Consider the following 14,622-nt stretch of genomic DNA (forward strand, 5'->3'; position numbering starts at 1 on the left):
TGCATTTTAGACAAGGCTTATTATTTTAAAGACATTCAGATTTGTATCTAGGGATTCTTGTGGAAATATATTTTTATCATTTTTTTATCTTTTCTATACTGCTTTTGCATCTCATTGGCATGTGTTACATAATTTCAAGTATTGGTTATATGTTGTACATTCTATCCGTATATCATTCATAGGCTTGAACTTGTAGACACATTTTGAACAAGGTTTTTAGATTTTAAGATGCTTATTTGTGTTTATGTTGTGATTAAATGTAATGTTGCCCAAGTGGGAGATTGTTATACTTATTAAATAGACTAGCCTTTCATTTAGTCATTTTTAACCCATAATGAGATGGGCTTTTTCTTCTATAAACACATATAGAGGCCCCTATTCTCACCCCACTTAAATATGGAATTGGCCCATTAAGTTCTATATATAAACATGTTAGCTCTTTGTCCTCTCAATTGGCAAGCTAAGAGGTATTGGTTTCAAGGGTTCAAGAGGGTAGAGAGTAGTTTCTCTCCATAGCACATTTTCTCCCTTCTTTCAGCCTAAGAATCTTTGGAAAATCAATTACAAGCTACAGGAGGTATGATTTCCTTTATTATTGTTGAATATATGCTATGATAATGAGAAGAAGAGTTTATTGAATCAATTTATTTTAACATATTGATGTGAACCCACGTAGCAATTGAAGCTACGAAACCCACACGAGATTGAATCACAAAAAGCCAAATATCGAAGTTTTGGATTTGACCCAAAAATAATGAATCAAGCAACTAACACAATCGCCTACAATATTCGACCTCTTGATCACAAGATTTGTGAATCTCACCTAATTGTTTGAATGCCACAAAAATTAATCTTGATAAGTTCAGTAATTGTTCAATGGAGAACAAAGGAATAGAAAGAAAAACTGCCTCTCATTAATGGCAACCTTTTGGATTTTGTGGCTTTAAATTGTAGCCATCCCCTTCAATCATTGTAATTGACATGAAATGGTCCATCTTCTCTAGATGAATTCTTAACCTTCTTTGTAATCGAACATGCCCCTTTCGCCTACGCATCCAAACCCAATCACCTGGTTTGAATACTTTACGCCTTTTTCCTTTGATGCCTTCAGATGCATATAATTCGATCCACATGTCATCTTTAAATGCTCTTCATTCAATGCTTATCAAATTCTCAACTTGTATTGGATCAATTGGACATTAATGGGTGGTCTCTCATCAATTAAGCCTTCTTGGAACAAGTCTACCTGTAATAAAGAGATATCTAAATTAGGAAGGGATTCGTTATTCATTACCAAAGCACTCTCAATCTCATTCTTTTTTGCAAAGAAGCCCAATTTATTTTTTCTCGTCTCTCAGAAAACTCTCTTATTTTTCTCTTTTGTGGCTCTACTTTTCTTTCCTCACAATTAGCCACCTCTCTTTCTTCTATCATACTCTCTTTTTGCCTCTTGTTGCTTTTCTTTTCTTCCTCACCTTTCAACCTCGATTGGTCCTCATAGACCTTGTTAAAGGTACAAAAGTAACATCTTTACCATCTTTTACAAAGTTGTACCATTATTGAATCCATCATGTTTTGCCTTCCTATCATACAGCCATGGCATACCCAATAAATGTGCCCAGCATGCATAGAAATTACGTCACAAAGTATTTCATTGCTATACCTCCCAATTGAGAAATTTACTAGTACTCTCATGTTTACCTTAACCTCTCTGCAATAATCTAATTATTGTAATTTATAAGGTTTATGATGTTTTGTCATAGTCAGTCCTAATTTCCCAACAAGTGTGGTACTGACAATATTAGTGCAACTACCCCCCCATCAATAATCAAACCATATACTTTGTTTTTGACATGTTATCTAGTATGAAAGATGTTCTCCCATTGCAGCTCCTCATCATCTACTTTGATTTGAGTATTGAGAGCATACATCACCACAAGTGCTTTCCTTTCGATCAGGTACTCTATTACTTCACCATCACTAGCACCCTCGAATTCAAGCATCTCGTCTCCTTCACTATCACTTACTACTTCCTCATTAGCACTCAAGATTATTGCCCTTTTATTTGGACATTGAGAAGTAATGTGGCCCGATCCCAAGTACTTAAAGCATTTGATATCTCGACTCCTAGAAGGTTGGAAATCTGCCTTGGGTGTACCTTTGCTAGCAACTTCCTCCTTTCTCCATGGTAGTTCGATTTTGCTACTCAAAACAGTCCCATTACCTTTATTATTATCCCATGTCGATTTCCAAGAAGAATTAGTACTTGATGGCTATCTAGCTGTTCTATTTCTGTTCAATTGTCTTTCTACCTCCATAGCCACATGTAGCATGTCCTCCAACTCCATATAATGTTTGTATTTCCACTACATTAGCTATTTCTCTATTTAAATCATTCAAAAATTGAGCCACAGTGGCCTTCCTATCCTCCTCAATATTCACTCTAATCATCATCATCTCCATCTCCTTATGACAGTCCTCTACACTCCAGACCCTTGGTAGAGGCTTTGCAATTTTTGATGAAGCTCCTTATAAGAATGGCTAGACACAAATCTCTTTCTCATGATGGCCTTCAATTTTTTTCCAAGTACTGATAGGCCTCTCACGATTCCTCCTCCTAAATGTTACTACTTGATTTCATCAAGTAATAACTTAGTCGGTGAACTCAAGTACCGTAATCTTAACCTTCTTTTCCTCCGAGCAGTTATGGCAATCAAATATTAGTTCGATCTTCTTCTCTCACTCCAAGTATGCTTGGATCACTCATTCATTTGAATGGAGGAATTATCATTTTGATGTTGCCCGTACTTCCGTCCGCTCCATCTCTAACAAGATCCCTACCCCTTCTTTCATGCCTAACCCCTCTATCCATTATTCTCCTTAACTCGACATCCACTATTACATCTTCCTCCATACCACTACCTGCTTCATAATCACTACAATCCTCCACCCTAAGCTCTCACCTATCTTGCCTCCTTGCATTGGGAACTTCCTTATGTAAGTGGGAAAGCAATGGTTCTTGCCTTTCCATTCCCGCCTCCTGCCTATCCAACTTATCCCTAACATCTTCAAATAACCTTTCAAACCATCGTATCAACTCCTCTGACATGTTGAATTGATTATTATTCATGCTTGATATAGAGTCGTCTCTGTCAGATATCCTAAATCTAAAATAATTATCTGCCTCACATGTATATGCTCGTGTATCACTTAAATTGGCTTTTCCCTCTATTAGTCTCATCACTCTTGCCTTTTTCCCACTTAATGTTTTCACCTAGGTACTTCAAAGAATTAATCCCGACTCAACCAAGTCTTATTCTCAAAGAATTCAAACTAGAATGTGAGTGAAATTTCTAACTTTAGAAGACTCAAGAAAGAAAGAAAAGAATTGAACACTTTTGAATGGTAACCTTTAATTCAAGAAAGTGTTCTTGAATTTTGGGTTGGACAAGATCGAAATTTATATGTATATGGGTGTATAGATTTTTTTACTAAAAAAAATATGAACTTAAACTGTTGGTAATTTTCGATTTTTTTTTTGGGGAATTTTTTCTTAAAAATTCAACTACGAAACTAGCGAAAAAAATGAAAATTGACTTGGGTGCTAAATTAGCCCAAAAAATAACTTTTGAATTTTTTGATATTTTTATAGATTGAAGACTCAAAAGACAAAGAACACAAAGAAAAAAGTAAACAAGACTCAAAACAAAAAGAAAAATGATATAATCTTGATTTTTGGAACCTAAGCTCTGATACCAAATGATGTGAACCCATGTAACAATTGAAACTACGAAACCCACACGAGATTGAATTACAACCCAAGAAAGCCAAATAAATCAAAGTTTTGGATTTAACCCAAAAATAATGAATCAAGCTACCAACACAATTGCCTACGATAGTAGACCTCTTGATCACAAGATTTGTGAATTTCATCTAGTTGTTTGAACACTACAAGAATTAATCTTGATAAGCTCAGAAATTGCTCAATGAAGAACATAGGAATAGAAAGCAAAATTGCCTCTGATTAATCTCTCAATAATGTCTAAGTTCCTTACAATGAATAGAATGAGATCTATTTATACTAAACCTTAAAAACCTAGTTAAAAATGAAAAAGAAACCTAAAGACTATAAATGTTACCAAAAATTAGTGTTTTAATACAATTAGGAAAATTTGCGAAATTTGGAAAAATCGCGTCACCGAAACTACTATGTTGTCGCATAGTATTACTACATATAGTCACATAGACCTTGAAGACTCACCCCCACTAACTTTCTGTAAATGTCTATGCGATCGCATAGGTACTTCATTCCTTTGCAATGTTTGTTGCTCGTATCACGTTGAACCAAAGGTTTTCCTCTCCTGAGCCCAACACTAAAATTGTTGTTTGGCATGTTAACGACAACCTTTTGGACTCCATTGCTTGAACACTTGATTGTGTGGCCTGGATCACATCACATATCCCACCAAATCACTAGAAAAGTTACATAATATCCTCTTCGTCGAGGGAAATTTAATTGTAGAATTTTTCGACGACTATCGCATTCCACATTGAAAGCATGTCATACCAGTTTGGATGTGGGCAAAACAAATCAAAATATGGATCAACTAGTAATCAGAAACTTCCTTCATTTCTTGAAATTCAACCCTTTTCAATAGAAACTACAAATATAAATTAGAAATGCTATGGAGCTAATCACTCTAAAAGTTCATCGACGTTGTTTACTCAACAAATTATGTAGTTTGAAACTAACATTTTATTTGTGCACAATCAAAATCTCAATGATTCGAAAAGCTTTGTAGTTTAATAACTTTGTCAAGTCAAACTTAACTCCAATCCCACAACAACCAATTTTTCTCCACAATACCGATGTAAATATTACTGCAAGACATCTTAATAGGTGTCCTCCCTTTTTGGTAGAAAATTTGATAGTGGAATGTCATACACATCTACGCTCGACATTTCATCAAAGCCATTCGCATGTGTGTCGTCGATGACAATGAGAATCTACATTCAAACTAAGTGAATTGTGAAGCCTTCCTCATACACAAGAAACTAGAAAATTGAATGATAGATTTCTCACTAGTTGCATAAAGAAAAATCACTTTCTTTTGATGGATGTTCTAATATATCTCAGTGGCTTACAATTTTATTGTAGAGTATTACGGGCGGGGAGACTGGTGACATAATGGTGATTACCGGTGAGAATAATTGAAATCTACCTTGCAATTGAATGGTAAGTTTGCATTGCTTTATATAGATCTTTACAAATAGTGTAAATGGAACACAAATCAATGATATACAATGAAATGTAAACTATACAAAAAAACCTCCTATAATTACGTGATTATCTTTGGCATGTATGGGAAGTCTTTGATTGAGGAGTGATATCCTCAATCACAGTGATATCTCCAACACTCTCCCTCCCGCAAGCTAAGTGTTGGATTAGGTCGGAATTCGAACTTAGAACGAAAGAACTCAAATAGAGGTTGAGGAACACTCTGGGTAAAAATATCAGCAACTTGCAAAATAGGATTTTTACATGTGTAAATTTGCAACACCAATATTAAACATTTCCATACACGTGCAATATCTCCACTTACATTTAAAGTTATAATTAAATAAAAATAAAATAGCTTTTAACAATTTCTTCGAACTGCAATAACTTGGAGTTGATTTATCTAAACCGCCTTTTTCTCGAGCCTAAATTAGGTAATTAATTACGATCTATCAAATGAGTCCAATATTCATATACTTATTATTCCTCTACCAATATCTAAATATTTGACACACACACACACATCTCCAATTTTTAACTTGTTTTGGTATTTTGTGTTTCCTTGCTATTTAAGTTTTTTTTTTTTTGGCATAGATAATTACGTTAAATTGGAGATTTAAACATAGAGCAGCTTTGGGAATTGATTTACAGTTATCCATACATGTCTAATAAATGCAACGTACTATAATGATTTAAAATGGGTGAATCTTGATGCCATGTCCCCCTCATTGAAGAAAGAGAAAATATATTATGCCTTATTATACAAGAAAGTTGATATTGCTGGTGATATGATTTAATGCAGATTTGAACCAATTATGGGGGATCCATCACATGTCTTGTGTCTCTATACTTGTTGATAAAAGGGGGGTTACGCTTAACTTTATACAGTGTTTACTATTTAATTGTACTTTGAATAGGATTTTATGATAATAATATTTTATAACCCATTTTCACTAAATATGCTTTATCTGTATATAAATGATTTTGATTACATACCTATACGTGAATATAAAGCGTCAAATGGTAATTATTATACGTGTAAAATCATTTTGTCTCTAATTCTTAATTTGCAAATTAATTCTAAGTGATCTTCCCAGATATATACGTTTAAGATATGGCGTAGGAAAATATTATTTATTTCCTTTTAGGAATTAATAAATAAATTATTTTATACAAATTTGAGTAAGTTACCATTTCATAATTATATATATTATTGCATGCCATGTTGTTTAAAATTTGAATCAAAATTTTGGTAACGATTCAAATCTTGAGAAAATTTGGGTTGTTAGGGTTTGGTATCAGAGTATTGGTTTAATTTCCTAAAGACTCATGTGTATCCTCATAATTTTAGTTTAAAAAAAAAGTAAAATTGGAAGGTAAAAACAGTGGCACTGTTCAACCGTGAACAGTGGTACTATTCCCGTGAACAGTACCACTGTTCACATGTATAGTGTTGTACACTATTCACGTGAATAGTCTGAGAAAAATATATGTATATAATAAATAAATAATAAAAAAGAGTGAAACGTGTTTAAATTATTTCCAGTTATGTCTTCAACATATGGTACCTTTAAATTCTAAAATTTCAATATAGCCCCTTTAACTTTGTGAGTGCATGCAAACATGCACAACTTTTAGAAATGCCCTTAAAAAAATAATAATAAAATAAAATAAAAATAAATAAAAATTTGATGTTATATATAAACATTGGATTTTACATGTTTTAAATGTTACGTGTAATAAAATGTTTATTTGTTTAGCCGTTTCCTTGCCTTATGTTTGTTAAAGGTTAATATTTTCTGAAGATTTATGAATTTAACGATAATGTCAAATTAAAGTTATTAAACACATGAATGATCCTTGGCACTCAATGACCACCAATTGACCACCCTTTGACGACCCTAAAGTATGTAAAAGGGATAAGAAGATGAATGTACTCAGACATTTTGTATAATTTAAATATTTTAAATTTGCCTATCTTTAAATTTTAAGACACGCACGTTTGTTTTTCCACTAAATTTATAATATGTATTGCAATAAAATAAGTATAACTTATTAGACTTAGTACTGAAATGTGACCAGTGCCTTCTTATTAAATTAGGAAATGGCACCACCTACTCATACGAACTTGATGCGTGATTTGCTGCGAGCGGTACAAGAATTGAGTAGACAGAGCCCAGCGCGCAACAATCGAATACACCTCCATTTGTCCTGGGAGTCGTCTTAGTGGTTGAGCAGTTTCGTAGGTACAAGCCTCCCGACTTTCGATGGTGGTTCCAACCCACTAGCTGTTGAGGAGTGAATTAGAGGTTTGGAGTGCATCTTTCGACACATTACTTGTATAGATGCATAGAAAATGTTATACGTAGAATTCATGTTTGTTGGAGCAGCCAGTCACTGGTAGGAATTTGTCTCACGCACTAGAACAGAAGAGTAGCAACGTAACCTGACTTAAGAGTAGTTTAAGGATGAAGTGATGGCAAAATATTTTCCGCAAGCTTTGAGAGACTTTAAGGAATCAGAATTTCTGTAGCTCAGGTAGGGAGATATTTCGCTTACTGATTATGAGAGGCAGTTTGAGCAGCTCTCAAGATATGCCCCGCATTTGGTGTATACCAGAGTTAAGAAGATTTGGAGGTTCGAAAATGGACTACGCCCAAAGATCGACATGATCATTATGTCCCATCATTTCACCTCATATTGTGAAATGTTTGAGATGGCTCATGCTATTTCACTCATACCTAGTAGAGCAAGAAGTGGTTAGGAAAAAGAAAGTGGAGTGATCAGAGCAAGAACAGACGTAACTGGCAAAATAAAAGGCTAAGTACAAGTCATATCGATGGAACGAGTGGGAGTATTAAACCCTGCCCTAAGTGTAATAAACTCCATAGGGGTGAATGCTTACTCGAGAAGAACATGCATTTTCGGTCTTGTAAACCGAGACATATTGTTCTCAACTATACGGAGTCTCCAAAAAAGAAGGATGATGATCAAGACAAGAACAAGAAAGAAAAAGCCCGTTGAATCAGCATGAGGCAGAACAAGATCCGAACGTTATAGTAGGTATTTATTATTATTATTATTATTATTATTATTATTATTATTATTATTATTATTATTATTATTATTATTATTATTATTATTATTATTATGTACCTGCTTATGTTCTTTTTACCTAGGACCACTCATTGTTTTATCTCTTCCCCTAGTTACTAGCCGAACAGTATAATTACCAAAACAAGTATTCTATTATTATCTGATATACCTGCTTATGTGCTTTTTGACTCTGGGGCTACAAATTCTTTTATCTTTGCATCCATCGTCACTAAGTCTAACTTTGCATGTGTGAGAACGAATAATGAATTAGAGGTAAGCATCTCTTCAGAAAGAACTCTTTGTACAAATCAGATGACAAAGGCTATGAGAGATTGACGAAAAGATATTACAGTGAACTTATTAACTTTTAGAGATGAAAGATTTCGATGTTATTTTAGGTATGGATTGGTTGGGAGTTAATCATCGACCATTCGATATGATGAGAAAGAATTATTGTTTCACAGACCGGAAGAGAAAGAGTTACGTTTCTTTGGAGCAAAGTTCAAGTCTCTACCTCGTCTTGTATCGGCTATTTAACAGAAAAGATGTTGAGAAAGGAGTCATGTTAAGGATTTCTAGTTAATATCACCAGTTCCCAACATACAAAAACGACTGTGAATGATATTAACATCATGCGAGACTTTGCAAATTATTCCCAGAAGATTTACAAGGCATTCCACAAGATAGGCAAGTGGAATTTATAATTGATTTGGTTCCTGGAGTAGCACCAGTATCCAAGGCCCCATACCAAATGGAACCAAAAGAACTTCAAGAATAGAAGTTGCAATTAGAGGAGTTGTTGGAGAAAGGTGTCATTCGACCAAGTGTATCTCCTTGGGGTGCTTTTGTATTTTTTGTGAAGAAGAAGGATCAGAATATAAAGATGTACATTGACTACCGGGAATTGAACCACTTGACTATAAAAAATAAATATTCGCTGCCAAGAATCAAAGATTTATTCGACCAGTTAAGGGGTACAACAGTGTTTTCAAAGATCAACTTCAGGTCAGGGTATCATCAACTGAAAATCAGGGCAAGCGATATACCAAAAATTGCTTTTAGGACTTGTTATGGGCACTATAAAGTCACTGTCATGCCTTTTGGTTTGACCAATGCTCCAGCCGTATTTATGGATCTCATGAACAGAGTGTTCCATCAGTATTTAGACCAGTTCGTTATAGTATTTATTGACTACATACTTATGCACTTAAAGGATACGAAGCAACATGAAGAACAACTCTGAATAGTACTCGAAACTTTGAAGAAGGAGAAATTATATGTAAAATTCAAGAAGTGCAAATTTTGGCTTGATCATGTAAGTTTTCTTGGTCACGTGGTTACTGTCCAAGCAATTAAGGTAGATCCTATTAAAGTAGAAGCAGTAAAAATTGGCCTAGACCGACAAATGTGGGTGAAGTTCACAGTTTCTTGGGATTGGCTGGCTATTATAGATGATTTATTGAGGGTTTCTCAAAAATAGAGGGACCGATGCCTAAGTCGACAAGAAAGGACGTGAAATTTCCGTGGATAAAAAAATGTGAAAAATGTTTTCAAGAACTCAAGCAGAGACTAGTTTCGGCTCCTGTATTAAAGATATTTGAAGGTTCAGAGGGCTTTGTAATTTATAGTGATGCCTCCAAGCAAGGTTTGGCCTGCGCTCTAATGTAGCATGGCTCCAAGTAAGGTTTGGCCTGCGTTCTAATGCAGCATGGAAAAGTAGTTGCTTAGTCCTCAAGACAGTTGAAGTAGTATGAGTAAAACTATCCAACGCATGACTTGGAGCTTTTAACGGTAGTTCATGCCTTAAAGATATGGCGTCATTATCTTTACGGTGGAAAGTATGAAATTTATACAGACTATAAGAGTCTCAAATAATTCTTCACACTGAATGAACTAAATATGAGACAGAAAAGATGATTGGAGTTGGTAAAAGATTATGACTGCACAATTCATTACCATCCGAATAATGCTAATGTAGTCATAGATGCCTTAAGCAGAAAGACAAGATTGCAGTTAGTAGTTTTACCCATGGTACAGGAATACTTGATAAAGGACTTTGAGAAACTAAGATTGGGAGTCATCACGCTGCCAACTCAGACTACAGCAAGAATAAGAGCGTTTATGATTTGATCTACTCTTCGAGATCGAATCAAGAAAGAACATGATAAGGATCCATTTCTACGGAAGATAAAGGTTGAGGTTGGTTCAAACAAACATATGGGAATTTGAAGTATCTACAAACAATGCACTGACTTTTAAAGAACGGTCGTGTGCACCAAAGGATGAAAGTACAGGAAATTAGATATTAGAAGAGGCTCACTCCACCCCATATGCTGCACATCCAGGCAGTACAAAAATTTATCGAGATCTTCGAGATACATTTTGGTGGAGAAATATGAAAAGAGAAATTTATTGTCTATCACCAAGTTAAAGCAGAACATCAAATGCCATTGGGACTGCTGAAACCATTGGATATCTAGAATGGAAATGGGAACACATAGCGATGGGCCTCCCAGGTCAGCAAGATGTCACAATTCTATTTGGGTAGTGATCGATCGATTGACAAAGTTCGCACATGTTTTGGCAATTAAGGTAAATTCAATATGGAACAACTCGCACAGCTATATATTATAGAGATAGTCAGTTTGCATTGAGTTTCAGTCAACCATCGTTTCAGATAGAGACTTGAGGTTCACATCAAAATTTTGAAAAAGTTTGCAGGCAGCCATGTGGACAAAATTGAAGTTTAGTACTACTTATGATCCTCAGATAGATGGACAATCAGAAAGAACCATCCAAACTCTGGAAGATATGTTGGGGGCATGTATTTTGGATCTTGGTGGTAGTTGGAAGACGTACCTGTCATTAGTGGAGTTTGCTTACAACAATAGTTTCCAGGCCACTATAAGTATGGCCCCATACAAAGCCCTTAATGATAGAAAGTGCAGATCCCCTATCCATTGAGACGAGGTCGAAGAGAATAGAATTTTGGGTCCTGAAATCATTGAATGAACAGTTAAGGCAGTCGACAAGATTAAAGCCATAATAAAAACAGCACTGGACCAATAGAAAAGTTATGCCGAAGGTAGAAGAAATGATTTATAATTTAGTGTGGGGGACAAAGTTTTTCTTAAAATAGCACCCATAAAGGGTGTATTGAGATTTGGTAAGAAGAGAAAGCTGAGACTACTATTTATTGGACCTTTCGAGATTCCTGAAAGAATTGATGTTGTAACTTACTGACTTGCCTTTCCACCTGTACTTGCAGCAGTGCATAACGTGTTTCATTTATCGATGTTTAGAAAATATGTTCATGATCCCAATCATGTGATAAGTTACCAGACATTGGATGTACAAAAAGATTTATCGTATAAAGAAATCCCGACTATGATTTTGGACAGCAAAGTACATCAACTCAGAAACAGGGAAGTTCCCCTAGTCAAGGTCCAATGGCGAAATTATGGACTTAACGAGTCAACTTGGGAGAAAAAAGAGGATTTTAAAACCAAGTACCTAGAACTCTTCAATTAGTCAAGGTAAATTTTCGAGGACAAAAATATTTTAAGGAGGGGAGATTGTAAAGTCCCAGATTTTCATAGAAGAGAAATAATTTTTTTATATTATATTTTTAATATTTTGAAATGCTAGGGACTAAAAATGTTATATATATTAAATTACAATTTTAATTATGTCAAATATTTAGATATTGGTAGAGAAATAATAAGTATATGAATATGAGGCTCGTTTGATAGATCGTAATTCATTACGTAATTTAGACTCGAGAAAAAGTCGATTCAGATAAGTCAACTCAAAAATATTGCAGTTCGAAGAAATTGTTAAAAGCTATTTTCTTTTTATTTAATTATAACTTTGAATGTAAGTGGAGGTATTGCACGTGTATGGAAATGTTTTAATTTGGGGTTGCAAATTGACACATGTATAAATCCTATTTTGTTTAGACTTGGTCCAACATTTTGTTTCAAATTCTGTTTTCTCAACTTTTATCCAATTACCTACCGTATTAAACACGTTTCTCGTTGTGTGCCAACTCTTGAGGGTAGGTTATTATTGACTATTTATATAGATACATGTATAATGGAGGGACACGCACAAAAAACTATGTACATGCACGGTAAACACAGCAGAGGCAGAAAAAAGGGGAACGTGATTTTTTATTTAATTTTTTTGTTTTGTCTTCCAAAATAAAAGCAAATTAACAAGGTGTATTCTATCCTGTTTAATTATTTTTTTCGTATTGATGAATTAATGTACTCATCAAGGCTAAAATATGATATGAATGATATGGCCATTTCTGGTACAAATGATATGATATGAGCTTTTACCAGCTTCTAAAGATATGAGGCAATTTGATTTTCTAATACATGTGCTTAAAACTTTTACTCGGGATTGCACCATTAGTTTTTATATATCCTATTGAGTATTTCCATGTAATCACCATTTTCCCTACTCTTCACAGGTTAGATTGGGTCGTTAGTCAGCTAGTGATGAGGTGCAGTCGTTGGACCAAGTTTATGAGACTAAATGAAATAATTCATTGTAACATGCCCTAAATTCTAAATTTTAGCAGTAATCTTAGTTTATTAATTTATTGAACTCGTTCATTTAATCTGAAATCTAGGACAAATTTGTTCGAACATGTAATTTCGTACAATGACTTGAAAATTTTTAACTTGTTTTGGTATTTTGTGTTTTCTTGATATTTAAATTTTTTTTTCGCATAGATAATTACGTCAAATTGGACTATTAACACATAGAGCAGCTTTTTGATTGATTTACAGTTATCCATACATGTCTAATAAATGCAACGTACTATAATGATTTAAAATGGGTGAATCTTGATGTCATGTCCCACTCACTGAAGAAAGAGAAAATATATTATGCCTTATTGTACAAGGAAGTTGATATTGTTGGTGATATGATTTAATGCAAATTTGAACTAATTATGGAGGATCCATCACATAACTTGTGTCTCTGTACTTGTTGATAAAAAAGGGGGGGAAATTTAATTTGCAATTAACTTTATACAGTGTTTACTATTTAATTGTTCTTTGAATAGGATTTTATGATAATAATATTTCCTAACCCATTTTCACTAAATATGCTTTATATGTATATAAATGATTTTGATTACTGCATACATATATGTGAATATATAGAGTCAAATGGTAATTATTATACACATGTAAAATCATTTTGCCTCTAATTCTTAATTTCGAGATTAATTCTATGTGATCCTTCCAAATATATACGTTTAAGATATGGCGTTGGAAAATTTTATTTCCTTTTAGGAATTAATATATAAATTATTTTCTACAAATTTGAATAATATATATTATTCACGCTACGTTGTTTAAAATTTGAATGAAATTTTTGGTAATGATTCAAATCTTGAGAAAATTTAGGTCATCGCAAACATGTTGTGTACAGAGTTTTCCAGCAATAACAAGTTCACAGAGAAAGTAGTAGTCCCATTTAACATGTTTAGCCCGCTTGTCAGGAATCTGATTGGACCTTAAGAAATGGTATTTTTGTTGTCACATAAAAGAATGGGCTACTGAGGCATGGGTACTCGGAGGTCACGCAGGAGATGTGTGAGCCAAATGAGTTCGACGATAATGAATGGAAGAGCACAATACTCATATTCGTAGTTGGAATGGGAGACAGTCCACTGTTTCTTAGCACTCTAGGAAAAAAAATTGTCCCCAAGATGGATAGAATAACCAAAGGTCGAACGCCAAGTATTAGGACAACCGCCCCATCAGCATCAGAATAGGCAACATGAGCACTAGGAGAAAAAGAAGGGCAAAAAGTTAAGCCAAAGTGAATGTTGTCTTTAACACAGTGGAGAATGCGTTTGATAGCCAGAAAGTGATCTTCAATAGGAGCACATAAGAACTAATTGACAAAGTTGACAACATGAGCAATGGCAAGCTTTGTGATGCTCTAGTATTGAAGTGCACCAATGAGAGATCTATAGAGAGTGGGGTTGGTAAACAGAGAACCATCGGCAGACAGATGCTGAGAAACAACCATGGACGTGAACAAGCTTACTATCAAGTAACTGAGCTTGAGTGAGAATGTCCCGTGCATATTTGAGCTGATTGATGAAGAGACCAACAGAGGTTGGAGTGGCTGTAAGACCAAGAAAATAGCTGAGAGAGCCCAAGTCCTTAGTGGCAAATTCAGAATTAAGCCTACGAGTGAAGCTGGCAAGAAATCAAGAATTG

The sequence above is a fragment of the Olea europaea genome, chromosome 11 (genome assembly GCF_002742605.1).
Source record: "Olea europaea var. sylvestris chromosome 11, O_europaea_v1, whole genome shotgun sequence".
NCBI classification, from domain to species: Eukaryota; Viridiplantae; Streptophyta; class Magnoliopsida; order Lamiales; family Oleaceae; genus Olea; species Olea europaea.